The 27,105-nt window shown below is 48.2% G+C and overlaps 1 protein-coding gene across 1 annotated transcript in view; it reads right to left on the bottom strand.

Moving 5' to 3' along the window:
* Bik (BCL2 interacting killer) overlaps positions 1-20,668 on the bottom strand; it is a 30,030-nt gene extending 9,362 nt beyond the window's left edge. Inside the window, exons 1-2 of the mRNA XM_035440798.1 lie at positions 20,024-20,668; positions 17,252-17,444 (exon numbers count right to left, since the gene is read on the bottom strand). The gene's annotated coding sequence lies outside the window, so the exon portion shown is untranslated. The remainder of the gene's footprint in view (positions 1-17,251; positions 17,445-20,023) is intronic.
* Between the last annotated feature and the right edge of the window lie 6,437 nt (positions 20,669-27,105).

Genomic DNA, 27,105 nt, shown 5'->3' with positions numbered 1-27,105 from the left:
AACAGGCAGGACCCTGCTGCTCACCTCACAAATGTTCAAACTAAGAGCAGGTGGGACCAGAATGGGACCCCAAAGTCACCTAGGTGGATGTAGCTGGGTGGGACCAGCTGGATATCACTGGTCTTCACCATCAGAGCTCCCAGACACTGCTCCAGCCCTGGACTATGAAGCTGGAATGTCACAAAGTACCAATAGCATACCCAACTTGAGAAAAATCCTGAACTTATGGACAAACAGACAGACCCAGGCTCCAGTTCCTACTCTGCCCGTTTTGTGACTGCAGATAAGTCGTCTAAACTCTCTAGACCCAACTGACACCAGTATCACCCCAGAGCTTCGAAGGAGATAAGATCACACACACACACACACACACACACACACACACACACACACACACTGTTGCCCAATTTCTGTCACCACGCAGGGCTTCCATTAAAGCTGGGTCATTGAGTTGGCAGACTCATAAGGCAGCTAGAAACACAACCAGTGAATGGCCAGAGGCCCCATACTCTCTCTGAACTGGCACAATCCCTCTCTCAGGAGGGATGATCGACAGCCACCAAAGTTGCACATGTACTTTCTCAGTTGTGGGTATGTGTACCATGTGACCCTGGAGGCACCCAGCAGCCCTGGGGAAACTTGAGTGCGCAATGAGTTTCAATTCTCGGCATCCATACAAAAGCCTTGTATGATGGTGCTTAGCCTGACTCTTGACAGAGACAGGAGGATCCCTGGGGCTCACTGCTCAGCCAGTCTAGCCAACTTGGTGAACTCCAGGTTCAGTGAAAGACTGTGTCCCCAAAACTATAGGGAATGACTGAGGAAGACACTCATCACTGACTTCTGACCTCCACACACCTGCCCACTCACATACACACACAGAACAGACTGATATAACTACTAGCACAAACTCCTCTCTCAAAGGAGAAGGGATAGCAGGATGGGGGAACATGGTAGTCATAGGAGGGACATGGATTTTTTTTTTTTTTTAAACCACAGATGTGTCTGTCATCTTACATTCTGACTCCGTGCCTGTGGCTGGCAACACCAACACAAAGAAAAACAAAAACTCTTGTTAATGGCTCAAACTGGTGGGAAATAGAGATGCTTGTCTTAAAGGTTTGGTTTTGTTTTTTGTTTTTTTGTTTTTTGACATCGGTGCAAGTCCCCAATCCTCCTGTAGGGGAAGCCACAAGACCCCCTTTCCCCAAGAACATGCATATGACCAAAATAACTTGCTGGTGGTGGGGTGGGCTGGGCTGGGCTCACTTCCCAATGGTGACAGAGAACAGTGGAAAAGGGAAGGAAGACAGAGAGGAGAGAGAAAGGAAGGGACATCTGTGTCTGTAGATATTGTCCAACAACTTGGAAAGTGGTAGCCTGGAAGTAACCTTGCAGGTTCAGTTCTAGTCTCGACTGCACATGTTGCTACCACCATCAGCGCTATCCCTGAGCAAAGACACCATTAGATTTATTTTATTCTGTGTGTTTTGCCTGCATGTATGTGCACCCTGCAGGTGCAATGCCCGTGCAGGCCAGAAGAGAGAATTGGGCCCCCATGGAATTGTAGTTACTGGTGGTTGTGAGTTGCCTGCCATGGATACAGATATTCACATTTCCCAGATAACAGAGATGTTCATTGTTATCTGTAAATGAAACCTTATGGAAGAAAGATCTAGAAACAAACCTTTGAAGGCAATGGAGTTATACATGTGATTGGCTGGGAATGGGGAGCAGTCTGGAGCTTTATACAGATAATGTAAACTTTTTTTCCCAGACGAAGTACCCTGTGTTTCAAGGCTGGCTTTGAACTCAAAAATATAACTTAGGGTGACTTTGAACTTCTGATCCTCTACCTCCAGATTCCAGACACACTCTACTATATCCAGTTTGATTCAATACAGAGAAAAGAACCCAGACTTCACAGATGCTAGGCAAGCACTCTACCACATAAGCCACATTCCCAGCCCCAAGTTTAAAAGTTTGACAACTGCGTATCATGCCTGACCTCAGCATCTAGCTGCTCTCAGATCTTTAATTTGCCCCTGAGAAATGCAGGAAAGAAAATTTGACTGGGTAGGGGAAAATGTCCACCTGGGTTCTGTTTCCTTCTCTATCCTTCTTGCCAGGCATGTGACAGGAGACCCACAAGTATTCTGATTAACATGTGTTTCTCTGGTGGAAACCCCCTTGTCAAGACTGACCTTTGGACCCCTGGGCTCTGTGTGACTTTGGACAGATTCCTTAGGCCTCCTGGACCCCTAATTCTTTATTAAGGAAGAAAAAGAGGCTCGGGGTATGTTTGGCTGGTTAATCCTCCCTGAGAATACTGCAGTCTGATGCTCCAACTCCATGGTAGAGCACCTGACCAGTACAGTCAAGACCCTGAGTTCCACCCCCAGCTCCACCATAGAAAAATCCTAAAAAGTACTCCAACTGGCATAGGAAGTATGACAACATAACAATTCTCCTGACTGAGTCTGGAATCACCAAATAAACAAAACACACACAAAAAAACAAAGCCAGAACTCTGTGCTTTTCTGTCTCCATTAGAGAAGGACAGAGTGACAAGCTACCACCTCCCCTTCAGCTTCTAAATTCTTCGTATGTTTTGGAATGTTCAAGACTGAGCATGAAGCACCAGTCCCTACTGGGCTTCTCTGGGAGGCGAACTCCATCCTCCCCCTTCCTTCTGATGGTGTTGGGCTCTTACCCAGACCCTTTCTCTAAGCCTTCAGCATTCCATGCTCCAGGTAGGCCAGAGAACCCGCTTGTTCCTCAGCCCTCCCATCTCCAGGACAGAATTCAACTTCTCCTCACCCTGTTGTCCCAGCATCTTGGGTCAGCTGACCTGGATTGGGCACTTGGCCCTCGATGGCCTCGATAAATGTTTACCTGTCTGTCTGCCCAGAGAGAGCCATGACAGCGTGTGGCAGCAGAGAAAATTCTCTGCAAAACAGGGAGAATGAGCAGTACACAGGGACAGGGCAGACAACTGCCCTTGTGTGGAGTACCCTAGAATGGACATGCACCCATGCTGGGCCATGGGGTCACCTATCAGGACAGGAGGAGAGCCTCACTGGAGGTGTGCCCTAAGAAGGAGTATGCACTCATTAATGGTCCACAGGAGGAATGTCCTGTCCATACTGACCACCTCTTGCCAACTGGATCTAGTTACCATGCATCATTTGTCCACACCTGAGGACTGATTTGGCCATCCCAATATATATCTGGCCTTGCCCTGGTCCCCATATGGGGGTGCTGTTCCATTCCAGTCCCCTCCTCATGAACATTTCCTCTTCTGCAGAAAAAACACTTGATTAACACCCCAACTTTCACTGTCTCCAGCACACAGCCTTTCACTAGATAGTCAGATGGGCTTTACTTCTCTGCCCTTCCCCACATGGTAAGCCTCCTCTCCAGCAGAGTAACTGGCCACCACATTTTCTCCCATCTCCAGAAAAACAGGTTTGCTGGGCAGTGCCCAGAGGGTGTTTTGTATTGTCACAACCCAATGTTGACACTAGGTAAATCAGCTGCCCTCTCTGTGCCACCCTGTGCCCCAGCCACCTTGCCTGTCCCTCTCCTGCCTGCCTTGAGGCCAACAAGAAATGGGGCAGGAATGTATTTGCTGACACCATTCCCCTTAGGCTTGGCTTCAGCCAACCAAGCATAGGACAAAGGAAGCAGCCACACACATCCAGTCCAGGCCCACTGCTTCCTGGTAGCCACTACCAACAAAAGCCGGGCATCGTTCACAACTTCCTTGAAACAGTTTCTGAATTGTTCTAGGCAGACAGCAAAACAGTGGCTCTCTCGTGGGTTCCACTCGGTCAGCTGCCAGGGAAGCAAGAGCCATCAATTGTCCATGAATGTAACAGACTCACTAAAAACAGGATGCTTTCCAGGGAGAGGGGGAAATACTGTCTGTGGCAGGGACAGTTTGAAGTCTCACGGGCCAATATGTCCTTCCAATTACCCCCTCCCTGCCACTAGAAAGAGGAGATGGGAAGGGAACATAAAACAGGATGGCTAGCTGTACCATTTCTCTTCTTTCAAAACAGGGTCTCCTGTATTCCAGGTCTGCCTCCAACTCAACATGCAGCCAAGAATGAATGACCCTGGTGGCGGTGGCTGTGCACACCTTTAATCCTGGCACTTGGGAGGCAGAGGCAGGCGGATCTCTACATGTTCAAGGCTAGCCTGGTCTATGGAGTCCCAGGATGGGAGCATTACAGTTATTCACTGTTATCCCAGGTTTATCCGGTGCTGGGAGTTGAACCCGGGAATCTGTGTATTATCCAGCCACTCTACCAACTGAGCTACATCTCCAGACTGCAGTCACTGTTTTCTTTGCTTTCGATGAATCCAGCAGTAATTTCATTACTGTATATCAACCACCTTACAGTGACCATATGCAGCCAGCCATTCAGAGTTACTTATTCCAAGTGTCCAGACTATGACAGGCACCAGGAACTTACCATTTGATGTTCCTTGTTTCACAGAGCCTTCAGACTACCTAAGTCAGGACACAAATAAATACATGAGGTCATTTCAGACAGCCAAGGGTTTAGGACAGAGCAACCAACCGGTGAGATGATAAGAAGTGTAGACATGGAGACTTCTCAGAAGTGTCAAAAGATGGAGACCCAGCTAGACACCCACAGGAACTGGGCTGTATCATTCTGATGATCTCTTATAAAGATCCCAGTGGTCAGGTAGTGGTGGTGGTGGAGTACGCCTTTAGTGCTAGAACTCAGGAGGCAGAGGCAGGTGTATCTCTGTGAGTTTGAGGCCAGCCTGGTCTAGAAAGTGTGTTCCAGAACAGCTAAGGTTACACATAGAATCCCTGTCTTAAAAAACATACAAATCAACAACAACAAACCTCCAGTGCTTGAAGAAATGTCCCTACAAAACAGGATCAACTGTTGCTGGGGTGGAGCTCAGAGGCAGTGTTGCTTAAAACACACAAAGCTCAGGGTCCCAGCCCCAGGACTGGAAACAAAACAAAAGGAAACTTTAAATACTAACTAGGGGGCAGCTTAGAAGATTAGTTAAATGAGCTTGTCACCAAGTTGGAAAATGACACTCTGCATTTTCAAGCTTGGGCTGGAAGCCATCATCCTCTGGCAAGGTACACATTTTGAGTTAAGAAAAAACAAAACAAAAAAAAGTAATGGTGTAATAGGTCTATAACCCCAGCATCTCAGAGGTAGGAGAATCGAGAGTTCAAAGACAGCCTGGACTATAATGTATGAGACCCTGTCTCCAAAATATAAAAAAGCAAAACCAAAGACAATCTTTAAAACCTAGCTGGAGAAACAGCAGCCAAGGTCAGCCCTGTGCCCTTGAAGCTCAGATGGTGGTGCTGTGGTTAGGTGTAACCTGAGGGTCCCCAAAGCTTGTAGTGTTGAAATATAATCCCCATTGTGATGTATTCAGAGAGGGGAACTCAACCTCTCTATGGTATTTGGCAGGTGACTAAAATGAGACAAGGTTGTGAATGTCTACCAGCACCTTTATAAGGAGACCCAGAAGCGTCACACATACAGGCACAATATGCGTCTTCTGCCAGTAAGACAGCCATCACCTCCTGTGACTCCTCAACACCGTATGAACCCAGAATCATGAGTCAAAAGAAATTTCATTTCTTTATAATTCTGACTTCACCTGAGGCATTGTGTTATTAGCAACGGAAAACAGACTAAGAGTCAACACTCAAGAGGCAGAGGCAAGAGGATTAAAGATGCAAGGCTAACCTCTGCTACATAGTGAGGCCTTACTTAAGAAAGAAGGTGCTGGGCAGTAGTGGCATACAACTTTAATCTCAGCACTCAGGAGGCAGAGGCAGGTGGATCTCTGTGAGTTCGAGGACAGCCTGATCTACAGAGTGAGTTCCAGGACAACCAGGGCTACATAAAGAAATCCTGTCTAGAAAAATAAAAAATAAATAAGGGGTTCAGTTGGTAGTGCTGGCCTAGTGTGCACAAAGCCCTGAGTTCCACCCCCAGCTCCAAATAAACTGGACACAGTGACTATACCTGGAATCTTAGAACTCAGGAGGTGAAGGTAAAAGGATCAGGTGTTCAAGACCATCCTCAGCTACATAGTGAGGTTTAGGCCAGCCCTGGCTACATGAGACACTGCCTCAAAACAAACAAAAAAGAACACCTCAAATCCTGGAGAATAGAGGGGGAGAAAATAGGAAAGTAGGGAAAAGCAACAGGGTGGGTGAGGAGCACAAGGGAGGTCGGGAGCACACACCTGCCCCAAGCAGGGCACTACATCCAAAGCCAGGCAACTGCCCCAGATGACCCTTCAGTGGATACTTGTAAAAACAGCAACAATAAACATAAAGAAAGTGCTACTGGAGGGCCGCCTTCAAAACATGCCCAAACGGAGCGGAAATCAAGGTACCAGCACATTACTGAATAGCTCAGCAGCCGCTTGGGTGGGGTTCCCTCACACCAAGCTAGATGGGAATTTATTTCACAAACTCAACAAACTGAGGTGCAGAATGGTGAAGGAGCCTGTAGGAAGCCACACAGCCATGAAGTGACCACTGGAACATAAACCTATTTTTCCATCTGAAATGATGACCTCCTGTCCTGCTCCCCAGAGATAGGTGATTCTTCAGTCTAGAGCAAGGTTCACTGCCCCCTTCGCCAAAGTAGGAACTGGCCTTCTAGGAAGCTGCAGCTGGCTCCAGGCCACAGTAACAGTGTTACGAACCACAGTGACAACAACAACAAACAACAACACCTTGCAGGTTGGCTCAGTGCTCTTCAGAGCAGCAATTAATAATTTGCAAAGCTACATGCATCTGCAAGACCACAAGACTGGAGGGCACAGCAAAAGTGACACAAGTGCTGAGCCCCCAGTGCTGGTTGTAGCTTGTGACCCAGGCAAGTGCACAGGCGACCTTCCTGAGAGCCCCCCACCTTCCAATGTACCGAGCAAGGCAGGAACCTCTGCCGTGTCCAGCCCGCCGGGCCCCTGCGCCTGGGCGTGGGCAAGTGGTGAGGAGATTCGGGAAAGTACTGGTTTGCACTGGAGTCTCCTAGGAAGACCCTCTGTCTCCCCCTCGAAGACGTGCGCCCACGGGTCCCAGCGGGGACAGATGCGAAACCTGAATTCTGTCGGGGACAGGTGTAAACCAACAGGTCGCCGCAGGGACGGTGCGAATCCCAAGATCCCCGAGGGAAAGACAGATGCGAACTCCCAGGTCCCCTCCCGACAGGTGCCGACGCCATCTTCCGCCTGTGGCCGGGTCTGAGCCTGGCCGCCCTACCCTGGTCGCAGCCGCACAGTGCAGAGCCCCGATTCGCTCCCTCTAAGGTTTCGACACCGACGGAGCAGCGACAGCGAGGGACACTAGCTCACCATGTTCTAGGGCCGAGACGCAGGGACCCACCCCATTGCACGGACGCGCGGCGAGGCACGCGGATACGGCTAGCACCTTCTGTGGTGGCAGCCAGGGAGGGGACGTTTCGGAGCCGGGGCCACCAAGGGACCTGGACACCGGTCCCCAACCTTCCAGCCGCTTGGTCTGAGGCTTCCTGGTGCTTACCTGCCCGGCTGCGCTGGAGTAGAGGCGGCGAGCTGCCCGAACACCTCTCGGTCCAGGCGGCGGTGGCAGAGTCGGGGGCGCTGGCCAGAGGCGGGTTAATGTGAGCGGCGGGCTGGGCCCTGATAGGTGGCCGCGCCCGCCCCGCCCCTGTCCCCTCCCGACATGATTCGGGATCTCCAACCCCACCAAGTTCGCTACAGAACCAGTGAAAGAACACCGTTAACTTGCAGATGCCCCTCCGTCGTCTGCGGACCTGCCGCGGTGTCCGAGGCAGTGCGTTAGCGAGCGCGCACTCAGTATCGGAGTATCTACAGACATTGCCTCTGGCCAGGTCTGCGTGTATCATCCAAGCCCTAGCAGCCAGCAAGGGCTGCCTGCTTGGTCCTCACAGTACTCTTAGCGCTCGGTGCTTTTTACCCTGACCTCTTACCCAAGTAGAAACTGAGGCTCAGAACGTACGACAGCTTGATTGGTAAGCGAGTGTGAAGCCAGTGTTTAAAACTCTGCGCTCTTTAGGTTGTCCACACTTGGGAGTTAGGTGTCTTTAAATCTTCACGAATGCTAAAACTCTTTCCCAGAAACCAGCCTTGGAGTCCATGGTTTCCCTGAGCTCCCGCCTGCGCTAACTTCCCACTGCACCTCCCAGCCCCCCCCGCCCCGCCCGCCCCCTCAACCAACACCTTCGGAGATCCGGTCAACTCTCCTAGCCCTCCAGCGAAGGTTTAGGGTGAAGGAGGGGATCACTGGGAGGAGAAATCTAGAATTACAGACGGAGTGGGAGGAGTTGAGTCTCCAGTTCTCTGGACCCGGAGCTCCAAGGTGTGTTGACCAAATTACAAAGTAACCATTATCTAGACAACAACAAAGCTTGTTTACCCTAGGTCAGCTCTTCTGGGGTAGCAGAGGTCAGGGTCTGGGGCAGGTGCTTCCTACTGGGTGGTTTACCAAGCCTTTGGCTTGGCTCTTCCCTCTCCTTGTCAGGAAAGAGGTGATTCTTGGGGGCTTCCTAAATGTTCTCCTGACATAGGATGACAGCCCCCCCCCCATATTTAGAGGGTCCAGGCAGACTTTAATCTCAGAGGCCTTCCTAACATGCCACTCTGACCTTCCAGCTCTGTGATTCTTCCATCACCTTCAAGCTCAAAAACGAATTTAACCCTGACCTTTGGCTCATAGGGATTGCCACAGCCTGGAATCAGGGTGAGGGCCGAGGGTAGGACAGGCCTCTCTCTGCCACTGCACTTTACAGATGAGCAGATTGAGACACTGAGAGGGGAGGAAATGACAGGAGGTCTCAGGGGATTAAGGCCTGACATGTTTGAAGATGAGTGCAAGAGCATCTGGAGGCACATAGTAAGTGTTCCACAAACATTAGCAGAGGAGATGGAGGAAGGAGGCCAGTTTGGGGCCAGATGGGGACTTAAGGGCCCAGGAGAGGGGTGAGTGAAAACATTTAAAACATATTTAGCCTGAAAGATCGGCAAGACAACATACTGATCAAAAGGAGAGGATAGGCAGGTGCACTGGCTCATCCTCGCAGGCCCTGCCGCCGGGCAGGCTGGGAAGTTGGGTGGGTTCTGAACAATACAACCAGAAACAGTTTCTTAAGTTAGAAAGAAAAGCTGGATGTGTTGATATGCACCTGTAATACCAGGACTTGGGAAGTGGAAGCAGGGGGGTTCGAGGAGCTCAAGACCATCCTCAGTTATACAGTGAGTTCCAGGTCAGCCTGGGATACATGAAACACCGTCTAAAATGAATTTTAAAAAGAAAAGGAGACAAATGAAGGAAAATGAGGCAAAACTGCTTAAATATGAGTGTAGCTCCCGGTACTCAGGAGACAGAAGCAGGTGGATCTCTGTGAGTTCAAGGCTTGTCTGGTCTACAGAGAGAGTTCCAGGACAGCCAGGGCTACACAGAGAAACCCTGTCTCAAAAAATCTACGTGGGAAAAAAAAAGAATGTGGCTTCCTATTAGTGGCCCAGAGGTCCTGGCGCAAGAAATAATAAAAGTGATAATAATGGAGGCTGCCACTGTCTGTCCCTGGGGTTCAGCACTTTCCCTCTTACCGTCCACATTCTTCTTTTTTTCTTCACACATTAATAAAAAATTTATTATTAGGGGCTCAGTGGTTAAGAACACTTGGTACTCTTGCAGAGGCCCTGGGTTCTGGTTCCAGCACCCACATGGTGTCAATTTTTTTTTTTTTTCGAGACAGGGTTTCTCTGTGGCTTTGGAGGCTGTCCTGGAACTAGCTCTTGTAGACCAGGCTTGTCTGGAACTCACAGAGATTCGCCTGCCTCTGCCTCCCAAGAGCTGGGATTAAAGGCGTGGGCCACCACTGCCCCGGCTACCTTCCACATTTTTTGAAACATTTATTCATTTTGTGGGGAGAGGAATAAGCTTGTGGAGGTCAGAGGATGACCCTCAGGAGTCAGTTCCCTCCTTTACCATGTAGGTCACATGTTCTGTCTGGGAGCCACTAGGCTATGCATACTGTAACCTGAGAGGGCCATGACTCAGGGACGCACCCCTTTCTTCTCTGAGGGCCTTGATCCAGAGGTGCTGCTTGCAATGGCCTTGGGGCATCTTAATCAATCTGGCAGCCTTCTGTGCCCTTGACCACTTGTCTTTTTTGTTTTTTTCCCTTGAGACAGGGTTTTTCTGTGGAGTCTGTCCTGGAACTCGCTCTGTAGACCAGGCTGGACTTGAACTCACAGACATCTGCCTGCCTCTGCCTCCCGAGTGCTGGGATTAAAGGCATGTGCCACCACCCCCAGCTGCCCATGACCACTTGTATCCATGCAAGGATCCAAAGCTCAGGTGACACTCGACAGAAGAGCACTTCCTTTAGGTCAAGTTTTGGCTTTGAGCTGACTTTGGATCCTTTGGTTAACAAATACTGATAGCATCTAATGCAGGGACACCTGCAATCCACATTCTACAAACTGAAACAGAAGGATTGAAGAGTTTCAGGCTAGCCTGGACTATATAGTGAAACCCTGCCTCAAAAAAAAAAAAAAATAGGTGTTGGGTTGGTAGAGTGCTGTCATAGCATACCTTTTACTGGACCTGCCATTCACCAGTGGGGCTAGACTGGCTAGCCAGCTATGCCCAGGGATCTCTCTGTTTCTGTGTTCCCAACCCTGGGATCGGGCCAGCACTGACACACCCAGATGTTTAGATAGGTGCAGGAACTGAACTCAGCAATGGCTTTTCCAACTGAGTTGTCTCCTAGACCTGTGGTTGCTCCTACATGAAATTTGTAGCAAGGCAAAGCTCATCTGTGAACAGAGGGGAAAGTAATGGAGACAGGAATTGGTGAAAAGAGGGCACAAGAGAACCTCTTGGGTGACATAGATGAGGCTACTCGGCACACACACAGCCCACCACGCACCGAGTCAAATGTGTATCATTGTGTGTGTTTTGGTAAAGAAATAAAAAATCAATACTAGATAGAAACCAAGCCCACAAAGGACAACAGATCAGACTCAATATGTTAAAAGATGAGAATTTTTCAACAAGATCCAGATTGACAGCTGCCAGGGAGACTCAGCCATCTGAGTCCATGGTTGTCCAGGCAAGGCTAGATTCACTGGTGACAAAAAGAACATCACAACTGAAAACAGTCCCAGCAGAATAGGCACTGTGGCTTGCTCAGCCATAGCTATTTAATAGTGATTTAATATAGATATGCATCAAGCCAAAAGTCAGTGGCTGGAGTGACTGAAATAACCTGTTTTGGCATGCATGGCCTGTCAGGGGATGGAGAACAGACCTCCACTCTGTCAGACAATTCCAGGAATCCAGGGTCCTGTGATACCAGGCCCCACAGCATCGCAGCATCATGGAGGCCTTGAGCAACAGGCTGTGGACGTCCCCTGGTTATCATTCAAGTCAGGTCTGGTGGGAGGCAGTGGACCCACATAGTGCAGACAGGAAGGAGCCCCAGCCCTGCGGAATCTCCTCCCATCCAGAAATAACATCCTTTGACAGGCAGCTTATCGGCGTGATAGCAGGTTTTCTCAAAACAATTACGGCCCCAGAAACTCACCATGCACCTTCAGAAAACATGGGGAGTCAGGGCTGTCCACATGTCTGCTCTCAGGGCACCCCTGAGACAGGCCTCTTCTGGCCCAGCTCCCCTCCTCTCTGACTAGGAAGGCACGGCCTGAGAACATGTTTACTTTCCGGCATTCACAAAAGGCCCTAAGCAGAGATCTGTCTCATAATGAGAGACTTTCTCCCATCCTCACAGCCCTGCTATCCCTGTGTCACAGAGGAAGCCCAGATCAGACAGGTCACCCTCAAGGTCCCACGGGAGGCAGGAACCAGCTTGTCATTCCTAGCCCATGGGCCTCTCTTTCTCAGCCTTTCTCAGCTGCTGCTTCTCTTGCCTCAAAGCATGAAGAGGACCAAGAGGGACAGAAGTGTTTCTGGACTTTTCCTCTCACAGGAAATCATCTATTTGTCTTTAAAGTTCTGGCAGGCATGTCTTTTCCTCTGTGGAAGTTTATATGTTACTGTGTTCCCCTGAATTCTGAAAGAAATGCAGATAGAGCTTTATTATATATATTTTGCAGTGTGTGTATACGTGCAGGCGCATATGCATAGAAACCAGAGTGGGATTTCACATGTCCTGCTCAATCACTCTGTCTTATTCCTTTGAATTAAGGACTCTCACTGAGCCAGGGGCTAGGTTAGTGACCAGCAAGCCCCAGAAATGCTCCTGTCTCCACTCACCATAGCACCAGGGCTACAGGCGCATAGGTGACTGTGTCCAACTCTCCACACAGCACTGGGGTCTGAACTCAGGTCCTCATGCTTGCACAGCAAGTACTCTTACCCACCAAGCCATTTCCCCAGTCCAAAGAAATGTAAATAAAGGCAGTGGTGGTGCCAGCCAGTGTGGATGACACAGGATGGGCAAGGCAGGGCACAGCCACAGCCTGTTCTCTAAGACCATGTGGATGCCACCTTTAGTTTGGGTATCCAGAGATCATCTGAAACATTTGGAATATTTGTGTCCTTTGACCTGTGTGTTTTAGTTACTTTCTCTTTTCTTTTTTCTTTTCTTTTTTTTTTTTTTTACAGGGTTTCTCTGTGTAGCCCTGGCTGTCCTGGAACTCACTCTGTAGACCAAGCTGGCCTCGAACTCTGCCTGCCTCTGTGTCCTGAGTGCTCAGATTAAAGGTGTACACCACCACCTCCCTGCTGAGAATACAGTGTTCTAAAGATAGAAAGAAAAGGATGACCTGGTACTTTGCCTGAGATGGAAGGCACTGTCAAGCACAGTACTCTCTATACTCAGTGAGGCCTGGGCCAAGCATGAGCATATGGTGTTGGGGGCTCTGGCAGGACAGTCCTAAGGAGGCTTGTGTTGGACCCTGTGCTGGCTGATTTTTTATCAGCTGGCTACAAGCTAGAGTCATTGAAAGACTCCCATCAGAATGTGTTGTGGGCAAGCCTATGGTGCATCTTATTGATTTATGATTAATGTGGGAGCGGCCACTTCACTGTGGGCAGTGCCACCCTGGGCTCTATATGAAAGCAGGCTGAGCAAGCCATGAGGAACAAGCCAGTAAGCAGCACCCCTCCATAACCTCTGCATCAGCTCCTGCCTCCAGGTTCAGCTTGAGATCCTGCCCTGACTTCCATGGATGATAGGCTTAGTAAGGTAAAATAAACCATTTCCTCCCCAAGTCGCTTTTGGCCTTTTTTTTTTTCTTTTCTTTCCTTTTTTTTTTTTTTTTTTTTTATCACAGCAGTAGAAACCCTAACTAACACAGGCCCCAACAGGCTGGCCTTCTGCCTTCAGGTGCTGAGTTCAGTTGTAAAGCCGGATGGTGTTACATCTCTTCGTCCTTCTCCATATCCTGCCTTAAGTCATGTCACAGCCTAATTTTAGAGGCGAGGAAGCTGATGTCAGAGGGGTTCGGCTTTCTTGCATAGCCCTCATCTGAACTCATCAGTTTGTGACTTCCACCATCTGGGTCCCTCATTGGAGAACATCCTCAAAGCTCCCTCCACCTCCTCAGTGTGATCCTGGGGACACATGGAAGACCTATCACTCTTATGCCCAGGGAACTCCTAATCTAAAGGAGCAATTACAACTAGTAAAGAAAGTCTAACAACCAGTATAGGGGTCAGGGTCCCTTTTTACTTTATTTTTAGATTTATTTTATGTCTACAAGCATGTATTGTGCCTGGTGCCCACAGAGGTCAGAAGAGGACACTGGATCCCCTGGAGCTGCAATTACAGGTGGTTGGGAGCTGTCATATAGCTGCTGGGAACTGACTGACCCTGGGTCATCTGCAGGAGCAACAAGAGCTCTTACCCACTGAACCATCCCTCCAGCTCCCCCCCCCCCGTTCTGTTTTTCTTTCTCCATCTTCTTTTGGGGCTGGACTAGAGTTCTGAGAGAAGGAACAAAATGGAGATGCAGCCTGTTAAATTGAGGGCACCTTAATTGGAACCCCTAGCCAAGGTTTTCCATGGGCCCCCAGGTTAATCATGTGGGGCTCAGGGGAGCTGGAGACCTGACCCAGACTCCCAACCACTGGGTGTTTCCTCTATATTCCATGGGGCTGGGGCATGGAGCTTGGGGTGCCTTGGGGAGGTCCTGTGGAGAAGGCTCAACTCTCGTCTAACACTTCCCAGGCTTCATGGTTTACTCAATGACAAGATGGCAAAGATCACCTGCCCAGCTGCCTGGTCTATAAGGGCCTTGGGTGCTGTCTGCAGGCAGGAGGTGTGAAAAGTGCAAGGAGTGAGGGGAAGACAAAGCTTGTCACAGGCCAGAGCCATGTGCCTCACATGGCTTGTAATGGTAAAAGACTGTCGGCTCCACAGCACACGCAGCTGTAAAACTCCTTCCCAAGATAGCCGCAGACCCAGGATCCTGGAGGACAAGGTTCATGGGGTTCAGAGAGGGTCTCACTACATCCTGGGAGGGACCATGGGACTGGGAGAAAAGTGTTGGGTGGTATCCCTGCATACTCCTTCCAGGAAGCCAGTCTTCCTCAGACCTTCACAGTCTTTCATTTCAACTCTCTGGGACACAGATGAACAGCCTTGGGAAGGCTGGGGGGACAAACATGTGACAGGCTGGCTCCAGATGACAGGCTCAGTGATACCTAGACTACCAGGGCCTCTGTGGTCTGCATTTCCCCCCCCCCAAACCTCCGCTCCTCCTCTTTTAACCATCCACAGCCTGCTTGCCTCCACCTTGTATAGAAGAAAGGACATCAAACAAGGAGCCTGCTCCTGACCAGGCTTAAATTTCCTCTGATACCTGCTGGATCTCTTGGCTTGCAGTGGTCCAACCCCAGGCAATATGAAAAAAAAAAAAAAAAAAAAAAAAGAACAGGAAGCCTGTGCTGTAGGTGAGGTGGGGAGCAGTGCCTGGCTCTTGGGAAGACCTGCTTCATCTCTCACAGCTGGCTCCTATTAGCTATGCAGAAGGCAATGGGCTGTAGTGAGCCTGGTGAGGGGGCTAAAAAGTGAGGAGTTAGGTCAGATTTCCCAGTCCGATAGGGAGGATCTGAGCTCTGGGCTCTCCCTTTCCAACCCTTTGCCCCATCCCCACTCAATAGGGAACTTGAACCTTGAACCTTGGTCTTGCTCTTGGATGAAGAGACATGCTCTGGGTAGTGGTCCATACTTGAGATTACTCTTGCCTTAATAACGAATGGTGTCTTTCTAACGCCATTTTAGAGGAGGGCCATGCAGGGAGGTAGTGTCCAGTCACAGTTTGCATGGCAACTATCCAGGACACAAATCCATCCTGTTGCCAGATGTTGGTGGCTCACGCTTTTAATCCCAGCACTTGGGAGGCAGAGGCAGATGGATCTCTGTGAGTTCAAAGCCAGTCTTGTCTACAGAGTGAGTTCCAGGACAGTCTCCAAAGCTACACAGAGAAACACTGTCTCAAAAAACAAACACAACACACACACACACACACCACACACACACACACACACACAGAGAGAGAGAGAGAGAGAGAGAGAGAGAGAGAGAGAGAGAACAAAAAAGAAAGAAAGAAAAGTTGGGTAGTGATGGCACATGCCTTTAATCCCAGCACTTGGGAGGCAGAGGCAAGCAGATCTCAGTGAGTTCAAGGCCAGCCTGATCTACAGAGAGAGTTCCAGGACAGGCTCCAAAGCTACAAAAAACCCTGTCTGAAAAAAAAAAAAATCCTGTTTTCATTCTTTCTTCCTTACAGACTGAACACCCACTTAGCTTTACCCAGTGAAGAAACAAGGCTAACTCAGTATGAGGACACAAGGGTGGAGTCCCTGGAGGGGCAGAAATCAACAAGAAAAGGAGTGGGGAGAGAATGAGGGAATAGACAGCCAGGCCCCACCAGGGAGCAGCCCTGTCAGCTGCTGTTACTGGAAGATTGCCAGGTGAAGACTTGCCCACTCCCATAACACTGGCAATATAAAGGCACTTTCGTGGTTGAAATGTCCTCTTGGTCCCTCAGCCATGGGGAACTCACCCTGCCTCTATAGGGTTTGTGAGCTGCTGGTGCAGAATTGGGAGGTGGAGATTGGATTTGCACTTATGCATTCATTTATCCCTGACAGGTTTATTCCCAGGGACTGGTTCCCCCACTGCCACCCTCACCATCAGAAGCATAGTAGCATTCTGAGCCTCTCCAGCTGTCCATGGGCCAGGTTCATTTCTGGACTCCAGGCTGTCCTAGAATAGCGCCCTGCGCAAGGATTTTCAAGAGCTTCTTTCTATACACTAGGCTCAAACGCATCCCTCAGCATCCGCAGGGCAAGGCCAGGGAGTGTCATGCAGTCTTCTCCTTCCACCATGCCAGGAGACACAAGCACAAAAGAGCCTCACTCAAAGGTACTTTTCTTCTGGACCTCACGACAGCAGGAGCTGGTTGTATTACATCATCCCACTAGATGGTGCTAAATGTAAATGGTTAGGAATGGAAAAGGCACTGGCACCTGGAGGCGGGTGGGAGAGGGAGGTGAGATATTTATTTGTTTTTGACAGAAAGTTCTGTAGCATGAATGGTCAGATTTTAGTGCTTCAAATCCAGGCGCTTCTATTGACAAGTGGTGTGCACTTTTATAACTTCCTTTTTCATTTTTTTCCTAAAGGATTTATTTTTATTTTATGTGTATGGGTGTTTTGTCTGCATGTATGTCCGTGCAATGCCAGAGGGAGCATTTGATTCCCTAGAACTAAAGTTGTGAGTTGCCATGAGGATGCTGGGAACTGAACTCCCATCCTCTGCAAGAGCAGTAAATACTTTTAACCACTGAGCCCATTTTCCCAACCTTCTTATTGGTGAAAATGAAAATAGAATAGTGATTAAATACAAGCACAGGTCATACAGATTTGCAATGAGATAAATGAATACCCCCCCATACCACAGGTCCTCCAGAGATTAAGCTCTGCATGTTGTTTGTACATGCTAAGCATGTGTTGTTTGATAAAACTTTTGGTGGGGGGTGGGGGGTGAAAGGGTGGCGAGATGCTACACATAGGTCTATTCACCCCAGATAGGGAGCCATTGACAGACCAAAGTATGGATACCACCAAAGTCCAGACTTTATGAGCCGTAAGTTTTATTGGAGTTACTTATATGAATATGGGTGAGGGGTTACTTATAGGAATAGAAATGACTCAAAGACAGTTGCATCACCAAAACTCACTCCAGCACGGGTGACAGCTCACAAAGCTGGGCACAGCTCAACGGGCAGCTCAACATGTTGGAGAGTGTCCTTTCCAGGTTGATCTAAGCCTCTTGCAGCTCAGTAGGTTTCTGTTTCTTCCAGGCAGCTGGTCTGGTCTCACAGTCTTCTTTGCAGCTATTCTGAGGGTTATGCTCTGCTTTTATTGTTTACTCTAGCAGGGAGGGGAATAGTGAATCTGGTCAGTTTCAGGGACTTCCTAAAGCTATTTTGAGTTGTTTACCTTCCTGGCTGTAACCCAGCCCAATAATGAATTCCCATTTTGAATCATCAACTAGCGGAGACCTAAAATTACCTGAGAATTAAGAGCTTCAGAGGAGGAATCCTCTACACTAGCTTGGCCTGTGGGATTATCTGTGGAGGTCTGTCTAGTTGTTAACTAATGTAAAAAGACTTAGCCCACTGTAGGCAGCACCATTCCCTTGGCATGGCCCTGAACTAGATAAAACTGGAAACAGCTAGATGAGAGAGAAAGCAATAAGAAAAAAAAATCTTGTGATGTGATTTTCTTTGTTGACTTCCCTAATGATGGACAGTGACAGGGGATTAATTATAAACAAAATAAACCCTTTCTTGCCCTTTGGTGTGGGTATTTTATCACAGCAACAGAAATGAAACTGGACCAGGAAGGAAAGGGGTCCATTCAGTTAACTGGCACTAAAATCATTGTAGTTCCTTATCAATAAACTGACTGCAAAATGTAAGAGACTCCCTGAGCTATGGGAAAGCAGGCAGCTGGCTGGCTTTGGCAGATGGGTTGATCCTGTCCAGCGTGTTGATTGCACTCACTGTTTGCTCAATTCTTTTGCTGAATTTTGTGTATTTCTCAAAATTGCCAGCTCTACTTAAAACTACTTAAAACAATTTTAAAAGTAGGTCTCAACTTGTGTTTAGCAATCCCTAACAACTCCTTCACAGGGATTGCTTATCACATATTTATGTTGCAATTCGTAACAGTAGCAAAATTATAGTTATGAAGTAGCAACGAAATAATTTTCTGGTTGGGGTCACCATGAGGAACTGTATTAAAGGGTTATAGCATTAGAAAGGTTGAGAACCACTACATTAAAGGGTTAGAAGGGCTGCTAAACGCTCTGATGGCTTCTGTCTGATCCCCAGACATACCCCTTGCTCCCCCATGGACTGCCTCAGCCAGTGACTCTCCACCTAACTGCCTTCTGGCGGTCCCTTCCACACATCCTGCAGGGGTAATTCCAAGGGCTTGCAAAGAAACTTTACATTTTTCTTGAGTATTTGTACTCATGTTTTTTGTTTTGTTTTGTTTTTGTCTTTCAAGACAAGGTTTCTCTATATAACAGCCCTAACTGTCCTGGAACTCACTTTGTAACTTACTTTATAGACCAGGCTGGCCTTGAACTCACAGAGATCCACCTGCTTCTGCCTCCCAAATGCTGGGATTAAAGGCATGTGCCACCACTGCCTGGCCTGTACTTCTTTTTAAATTGGGATTTCCACACTCATCTGTTTTTGAGTTTTCCGAGAATTTCTTGGTGTTTTTGTTTGTTGGAAACATTGTCTAGTTTTCTAGTCATGGCACAGACTTAAAGCAGATGGTCTCTTGGGCAGAAAGCCAGATCCAAAAGTGGATCTGTCTTTGACTAAGTCTAGTTCCTTGGTTTAGACATCTTAACAGTGAGAGAAAGCTGTGCTCTTCAAAATAGTTTAAAAAATCTGAGTAACAATTCAGATCATGCTGGGCACTTGTGAGGCAGAAGCAGGAGGATCTCTATGAGTTCCAGGTCAGCCTGGTCTACAGAGTAAGTTCCAGGATAAGCTCCAAATTGACAGAGAAAGCCTGTCTCTAAAAATTAAAAAAAAAAAAAAAAAAAGTCAGGCAGATCTCTGTGAGTTTGAGGCCAGCCTGGTCTACGGACTGAGTGCCAGGGCAGGCTTCAAAGCTACACAGAGAAACCCTGTCTTGAAAAACCAAAAAAAAAAAAAAAAAAAATAATGGCCAGGCAGTGGTAGCACATGCCTTTAATCCCAACACTGGGAAGGCAGAGGCAGGCTGATTTCTGGGAGTTTGAGATCAGTCTGGTCTACAAGAGCTAGTTCCAGGACAGCCTTCCAAGCCACAGAGAAACCCTTGTCTTGAACCCCCCCAAAAAATAAAAATTAAAAAAAATCAGATCATTTTTAAAAAATCAGGTATATTTAGCCAAATGTGGTGCCACACACCTTTAATCCCAGCACTTGGGAGACATAGACAGTTAGACCACTGAGAGTTCATCTCCACAGACAATTCCAGGCCAGCCAGAGTGACATAGCAAGATCTTGTTTCAAAAAATCATATTTAATTAATATATTAACATAATACTTACTTGCTTGCCTTCAATTTTAACAGTAACAGTCTGTCCTTGTTTATGGCTTTTGAGAGAGAGTCTCTCCGGTCCTTGTTTATGGCTTTTGAGAGAGAGTCTCATATATCCCAGGCTAACCTCAAACTCTAAATAGCCAAAACAAACCTTGAATTTCTAAGCCTCCAGCCTCTGCTTCTCAAGTGCTGGGGTTATAAGATTGTGTCAACCACGGTGGTCCATCTTGTCTGGTACTAGGGATTGAACCCGGAGCATCATAACTACATGAGTGCTCTACCCACTGAACTTCCAGCTTCTTATTTTTTATTTATTTGTCAGAGTTGCTCAGGCCAGTGTGTGTGAGCCATTGTGCCCAGTACAATATTATTATCACCATTACTGGGCTCTTACATACCTAGGGCCTCACACATTGTCCATTATCATGACCGGGAGCATGGCAGCATGCAGGCAGACACGGTGCTGGAGAAGTTACTGAAAGTTCTGCATCCTTATCTGTAAGCAGAAAGAGAGCCTGGGTGGATATTTGAAACCTGGCATGGATATTTGAAACCTCATAGGCCACCCCCAGTAACACACTTCCTCCAACCAAGGCCATACCACTTAATCCTTTTAATCCTTTCAAATAGTGCCACTCCCTGGTGACTAAACATTCAAGTAAGGAGCCAATTGGGGGGGCATTCTTATTCAAACCACCATACATATCCTAGACAACTATTATTTTATGAGCAAGAAAAGAAGGGAAGAAAAAGAGAAGGAAGGAGAATGAGACCCACTGAGAGAGTTATCAGATTTTGGCTCAAATAGTAGATCTGGGCTTAGGGTTTGTTTTGTTTCGCTATCTAAAGATTTATTTTTCTTTGATGTCTATGAGTGTTTTGCTGACGTGTAAATCTGTACACCACATTGAGCAGTGACCATGGAAGGCAGAGAGGGTGTCAGATCCCCCGGACCTAGAGTTACGGCTGGTTGGATCCATCTCTCCACCCCTCTGCCTATTGAAAACCATGTCTTTCTCTCTCTCTCTCCTCTCTTGTGTGTGTGTGTGTGTGTGTGTGTGTGTGTGTGTGTGTGTGTGTGTGTGTGTGTGTACCAGCTTGTGTGAAGGTCAGAGGGCAACTTGCAGGAGTCAGTTCTCTTCCTCCACCATGTGGAGTGCTGGGATCCTGGTGAACTCAGGTCATCAGGTTTGGCAACAAGCACAGATCCAAATGCCTATTTTGTATTATGTTTTTGTTTTTTGCTGACCTTTATGTATTGTGTGTGTGTATGTATGCTCTTTGTGTATTGTATATGTGTCTGAGTGTATTATGTACATGTATGTGTGTATAGTGTATTGTATGTATGTATGTATTTATGTATACATGTGCTTTGATTTTGTTTTGAGATAAGTCTCACCATGCTGCCTCATCTGGTCTCAAACTCCTTGAAGCTTTTTTAAAAACTAAATTTACATAATTAGATTAGCACAGAGAGGCAGTCTGTCCTTTCTGATCTTTTACACAAAGCTCCCAGCAAATGCTCCACATTGGCTGAACTGTCCCTCCTATTACTCTTCCTCTGAACAGTCTCCCCCGCCCCCTACCCCCCTCAGGCTCACCTGTATTTTGGCTTCAGGTGAGTCCAGTGAGGCCCTGTAGTCTGCATGCAAAGGAACTGGTCAAACCTGCCAGACACCTTTTTAGGTGCTCTTCACAAGAGGCTTAAACATTTTCCCTGTAGCACTGAGGTCAGTATTCCCATTTCAAAGTGAGGAAGCTGCAATTGGGAGACAAGACTTTGCCCAACTGTCAGAACTGAGATGCAAGCCTGTGGATACAGGTCCCCAACCCCTACCCCCTCACCCCACCTCCTGGCTGCCCTTAGCCTGCTCTTTCATAGGGGAGGCATGGCTGCATACATGTAGCTCCTTTGTTGTGAACTAACCCAACAAATATTTGAGCAGCTACCATGTGCATGCCAAGGACACAACTCTTTCTATTTGGATAAGGTGTAACTTAGGCTAACTAGGATCTCTCCATCTTCCCGCCTCAACTTCTCCATTGCTAACATCACAGGCAGGCTTTCAACCAACTATGGCTTATTTGTTTATTTACTTATTTATTTTTCTTTTCAAGAATCTTTCCAGGTGGTGGTGGTGCATGCCTTTAGTCCCAGCACTCAGGAGGCAGAGGCAGGAAGATCTCTTTGCGTTCAAGACCAGCCTGGTCAACAAGAGCTAGTTCCAGGACAGCCTCCAAAGCCATAGAGAAACCCCGTCTCAGGGGAAAAAAAATAATAAGATGGTGGTGTTTGTAGGACTGGAGAGATGGCTCAGAGGTTAAGAGCACTGACTGCTCTTCCACTGGCCCTGAGTTCAATTTCCAGCAACCACATGGTGGCTCACTGAAGGGACCAGCTCCCCATTTCAGCACCCATAACAGCAGGACACATGCTTTTCTGACCTTGCCTTGGTCACTAGAGGTTAGGTGCCTGCCTCGTGGCAAGGAACCAATCAGAAGTTAGCTGGTGGTGGTATGCTTTACTGCTCTGGGTGTGCTTTATGAACAAGTGCACAGCAATGACTTGCAGAGCATAGCAACCACCCTGGGAGGGCCTACGGGCCGTAACAACCAGTTGACCAATCAACAGAGGGCAAGCCCTCCAAGCCTGGAGGCACACCAATCCTGAGCCTGTGCATACACCTAGACACTCCCCTTACGCTGCCCTATAAGATCTCTATGCATCCGCTTCGAACTGTCTTTGTAGCCATCCGCCATGGCGAATGGGTGAAAGACCCGAGCTAACATGGGGTTAGCTCGTTAAGCAGCAATAAAGCCTCGTGCAGTTTGCATCAAGCTTTCGACTCAGCCTGGTGATTGGGGTGGCCTCGGTCCTGGGCTAAGATCCTGGAAGCCTGAGCTTTCCGGGGGTCTTACACTCACAACCATCTGTTATGAGATCTTGTGCCCTCTTCTGGTGTGCAGATATACATGGAAGCAGAATGTTGTATACATAATAAATAAAAATCTTAAAAAAAAAAAAAAAAGGAATCTTTCCAACGCCCTTCATTTCCAACCTGGACCAGTTTACCTCCATTAAGCTGCTGATACCAAACTTACTGAAGACGCTTCATTGGTATAAGGCATTTTATTTTTTTTTGGCGGGGGGAGAGGTTTGAGGCAGGGTTTCTCTGTGGCTTTGGAAGCTGTCCTGGAATCAGCTCTTGTAGACCAGTCTGGTCTTGAACTCACAGAGATCTGCCTGCCTCTGCTTCCTGAGTGCTGGGATTAAAGGTGTGTGCCACCAAGTCCTGCAAGAAAGAGATTTTTAAATGTCCAGTTGAGGGGCCAGTGAGATGGCTCAAGTGGTATAAATGGTTGCTGCTGAGACTGACATCCCAAGTTTGATCCCCAGGTCCCACATGATAGAAGGAAAAAACTAATTTTGTCAAGTTTCTTCTGATCTCTACATATAGCTGTCACACCATGCACCCATGCCCCCCATACCATAAATAAATTAAAAGCTTAGTTGGTAAAGTACTTGCCGTGCTACCAGGAGGACCTGAGTTCCACTCCAGAACCCATTTTGAAAAGCAGGGTATGGGGCCAGGCAGCGGTGGCACATGCTTTTTTTTTTCAGATTTTTTTTTATATTTGAATTAGAAAAAAGATTGTTTTACATGTCAATCCCGGTTCCCTCTCCCTCCCCTCCTCCCCTACCACCCCCCCCATGTAGTGCCTGCTTTTAATCCCAGCACTCGGGAGGCAGAGGCAAGCGGATCTCTAAGTTGGAGGCCAGCCTGGTCTACAGAGTTCCAGGACAGCCTCCAAAGCAATACAGAGAAACCCTGTCTCGAAAAACAAAAAAAGCAAGGCATGGTGCCATGTACTTGTGATCCCACAGTTGGGGAAGCAGACTTAGGCAGATCCCTGGGGCTTGCTAGTTTACCTCTTGGGGGAGGGGTGTCCACAACAACAAAACCATGGTGGATGGTGTCTTGGAAAGATACCTGAGGCTGGCGTCTGGCCTACACACACACAACAGCTCATAAAATGCACTGTTTGGAGGAATGCTCCTTAGTCAGAAATAGGAGTAAAATGAATGGCAGTAGGAGAGACAGTAGGAGACAGAGGAATGGCACACCCTGCCCAGAACTCACTTGGCCTCCAGCTGCTAGGTTGTCTGCCATCTTGAATCCTGTCTTTTTAAATTTTTTATTTTTAAATCTTATGTGTATATGTGTTTCACCTACATATGTGTTGGTGGACCACATGCATAGTTAATAGAAGGGTGTGAGCCACCTTGTGGGTGCTGGGAATTGAAGGGTTCTTTGGAAGAGCAGTCAGTGTTCTTAACTATCAAGTCATCTCTCCAGTGCTATATTTATCTATTCGTTTATTTGTGTGTGTATGTGTGTGTGAGTCACATGTGTGCAGGTGCCCATGGAGGCCATCAGCCTCAGGCTTCGGATTTCGTAGAGCTGGAGTTACAGGAGGTTGTGAGCAGCCTGACATGGGTGCTGGGAACTGAACTCGGGTCCTATGCAAAAGCACAACACGCTCTTAACCTCTGAGCCATTTCTCCAGACCCATTTTTTTTTTAAATTACATTTATTGTATGCGTGCATGTGTGGGCATTCACTACGGCACACAAGTGGAGATCAAAACACTGCTTGCAGGTGTCTGTTTTCTCCTCCCATCACGCAGGTAGGTCCCAGAGATAGAACTGAGGTTATAAGGCTTGCAGCAGCGCCTTTACCCGCTGGCCCACGCCCTTGAAGCTCTCATTTTTATGCGCCCTGAAGGGTGAGCAGACAGGATGCCCTAAGCTTCCTAGGCTCTAAGCCACAGACACACAGCTGGAGAAGCCAGATCCGGAAGCAGTCACGCCGCGGGTAGTCGCGTCCTCGGTTGCTAGGACACCACTCCGGAAGTGGAGTGCGCGGGGTTGACTGGTTGCAGTAGAGAGACTAGGCGGAGTCCTGTGCGCCGTGGGCGTGGCCTCGCGTGGGGATTGCGCACGCGCGGACGGGCGCGACGGTGGAGGAGCAGAGCGGTTTAGCTCCCTCTGTCCAGTCCCGGCCTGCACCGTTTAGCATTCCTCTTCTGTGGCGTCCGATTGCTGTAATTGCATCGTTATCCTTCCTTCTTACCGGCAAGTCCAGGCTCGCGGACTTCTTGGTTTTCAGTGCATTCGCAGTCTGTATTGTTTGCGGTGGCATCTGTTGCGGGCGGAGAGGGGGGACGCACCTGTGTGGGGAGCTCAGGGCCGCTTCACTCGCTCGTCTGAGACTGCATCCAGCCGGGTGTTGCCGTCTTTGTTAGGAAGGGGGTCAGGGAGTAGTGGTCCTCTGTGGAGTAGCGGGGGCTTTGCAGGGCCTGCGTCCTCAGTCCTCAACTGGAAGTATAGCGTTGCAAACCGAATTGAACAAAGCAGGCTTTGTTCAGGAAACATTTAATGGACATATTACAGTGCTGGCATGTATGTGCCAGCACAAAAAGAGAGACCCTGATCTGCTCTCAAGGAATAGGAGACACTGTTAGACTGCCACTTTAAGGCATAGCACTGGCAACCGACAGAGCTGTGGAGAGGGATTCAGGTCACGGGCATGCAGCATTAGATACTGCTTTCTTTATTTAAGTATTCTTCATTATTAAAAAAAATTTTTTTTTTGAGAGGGAGTTTCTCCATGTTACAGCCCAGGCTGTTCTGGAACTCGCTTTGTAAGCAAGGCTGGCTTTGAACTCACTGAGATCGGCCTGTCTCTGCCTCCGGATTGCTGAGATTAAAGGCGATTGCCATCTTGCCCCGCTTCATTATTTAATTTTTAATGGGGTGGGGGGAGGCGGTGAGGGTGTGTGCACGTGAATGCAAGTACCAGTGGAGGCCAGAAGAGGGCGAATGTGCGCCGGAGGAGCTGGAGTTACAAGAGGTTGTGAGCTGTCTGGTATGAGTGCAGGGAGCCAAAGGTAGGGCCTCTGCAAGAGCAGTGCCCACTTTAACAGCAAAGTCATCTCTCCGGCTCCTTAGTTATATTTTCTTAGAGACAGCTTTTTCTACTTTTCATTGAAAGCTTGCTGGGAAAGAATCTAGAAACTGAGAATCCTGGTGGTTTGGGAACTTTACCAACACTAATTTGTAAAAAAATGACAGTGTGGGAAGCAGAGAGGGTTCTTGTTTTCTGAGACTGTACACAGAGGGTGATAAGACTGGTAAGTTCTCTTCTGCTTGCCTTTTCTAGGAAGGCTGTCTTGTCTCCTGTGTCTAGGCCTGTAATCACAGCAGGTGGTGGAGCTCTTTGACCTGTGTCTGTCCTCCTGGAGTTGTGAGTGTACTCCAACAGGCAAGTGTTCTGAGTGCCACCTTTGCCTGGTAGCATTCTGCATGTTTCTGGAAAGCCAAGTCTTTATGGGCTATTGTTGCTGATCTCACAACCCTGTAAGAGAAAGCCCCACCCCCACTAGGGCTGGACTTCCTCTCATTTACTGATTGGCCTGAGTAGCACTTATTTGATCCTATACAGGGAGGGTTTATTTTTTGAGTTTTATGAGACAGGGCCTCATGTAGCCCAGGCTGGTCTTGGAACTCCCTATCCCTGAAGATGGCCTTGAACTTCTGATCCTCCTGCCTCTACTTCCCAAATGCTGGGATTGCAAACCTGTGCCACCATGCCTGACACTACTTCTTTTATTATTTGTCATTTATTTATTATTTTGTGCATGATGCTTGTGTGGGGGGCATGCTGGTACGTCCACATGCATGTGGGTATCAGAGGGTAACTTTGTGGAGTTGGTTCTCAACTTTATGTGCCTTCCAGGAGTCAAACTCAGGTCACTAGGCTTGTCTGACAACCACTCTTACCCGCTGAGCTGTTTGCCAGCCCACGTTTTTGTTGTTGTTTTTGAGACAGGGTCTCTCTGTATAGTTCTGGAACTCACTCTGTAGACCAGACTGGCCTTGAACTCACAGAGCTCTCCCTGTTTCTGCCTCCTCAGTGCTGGGGTTAAAGGTGTGCGCCACCATGTCTGACATTATTAGGTACTTACTAAGTACCTACTGTTGCTAGACACTGTTCTGGGCTGGGGATTCAGCAGGAGGTGTGGCGTGGCGTGATGCGCCTGTGCTGACACATCTGTGTAGAGACATACATGAAGCAGAGGAAGTAGATTTCAAATTTGAAAGTGCATATCATCCCTGGGCCCTCCTCCAGGGAATCTGCATCAGTGCATCACTGGGGGTGAAAGGCAAGGACCAGTCTTACTCCTCCACCACTTCCTCCTTGGCTTCCCATTTTCCTTTCCATTCCTTGTGCTGGTGATGAATTCCAGGGTCTCCTGCATGCCAGGCAAGTGCTCTACCATTCAGTCTCAAAAGGCTGTTTTTCTGACTGGTTCCATGTGATGCTATGCTGCTAGTACATGGCCCATGGGCCACGCCCTGAGTTAAGAGCCAGGCTGAGCCATGTGTATGTCATAGAAAAAATATAGAAACTCCCCA

This window comes from Cricetulus griseus, chromosome 2 (genome assembly GCF_003668045.3).
Source record: "Cricetulus griseus strain 17A/GY chromosome 2, alternate assembly CriGri-PICRH-1.0, whole genome shotgun sequence".
In the NCBI taxonomy this organism is placed as follows: Eukaryota; Metazoa; Chordata; class Mammalia; order Rodentia; family Cricetidae; genus Cricetulus; species Cricetulus griseus.
The sequence above is the reverse complement of the archived record's forward strand: the minus strand, read 5'-3'. Positions and strand labels throughout refer to the sequence as shown.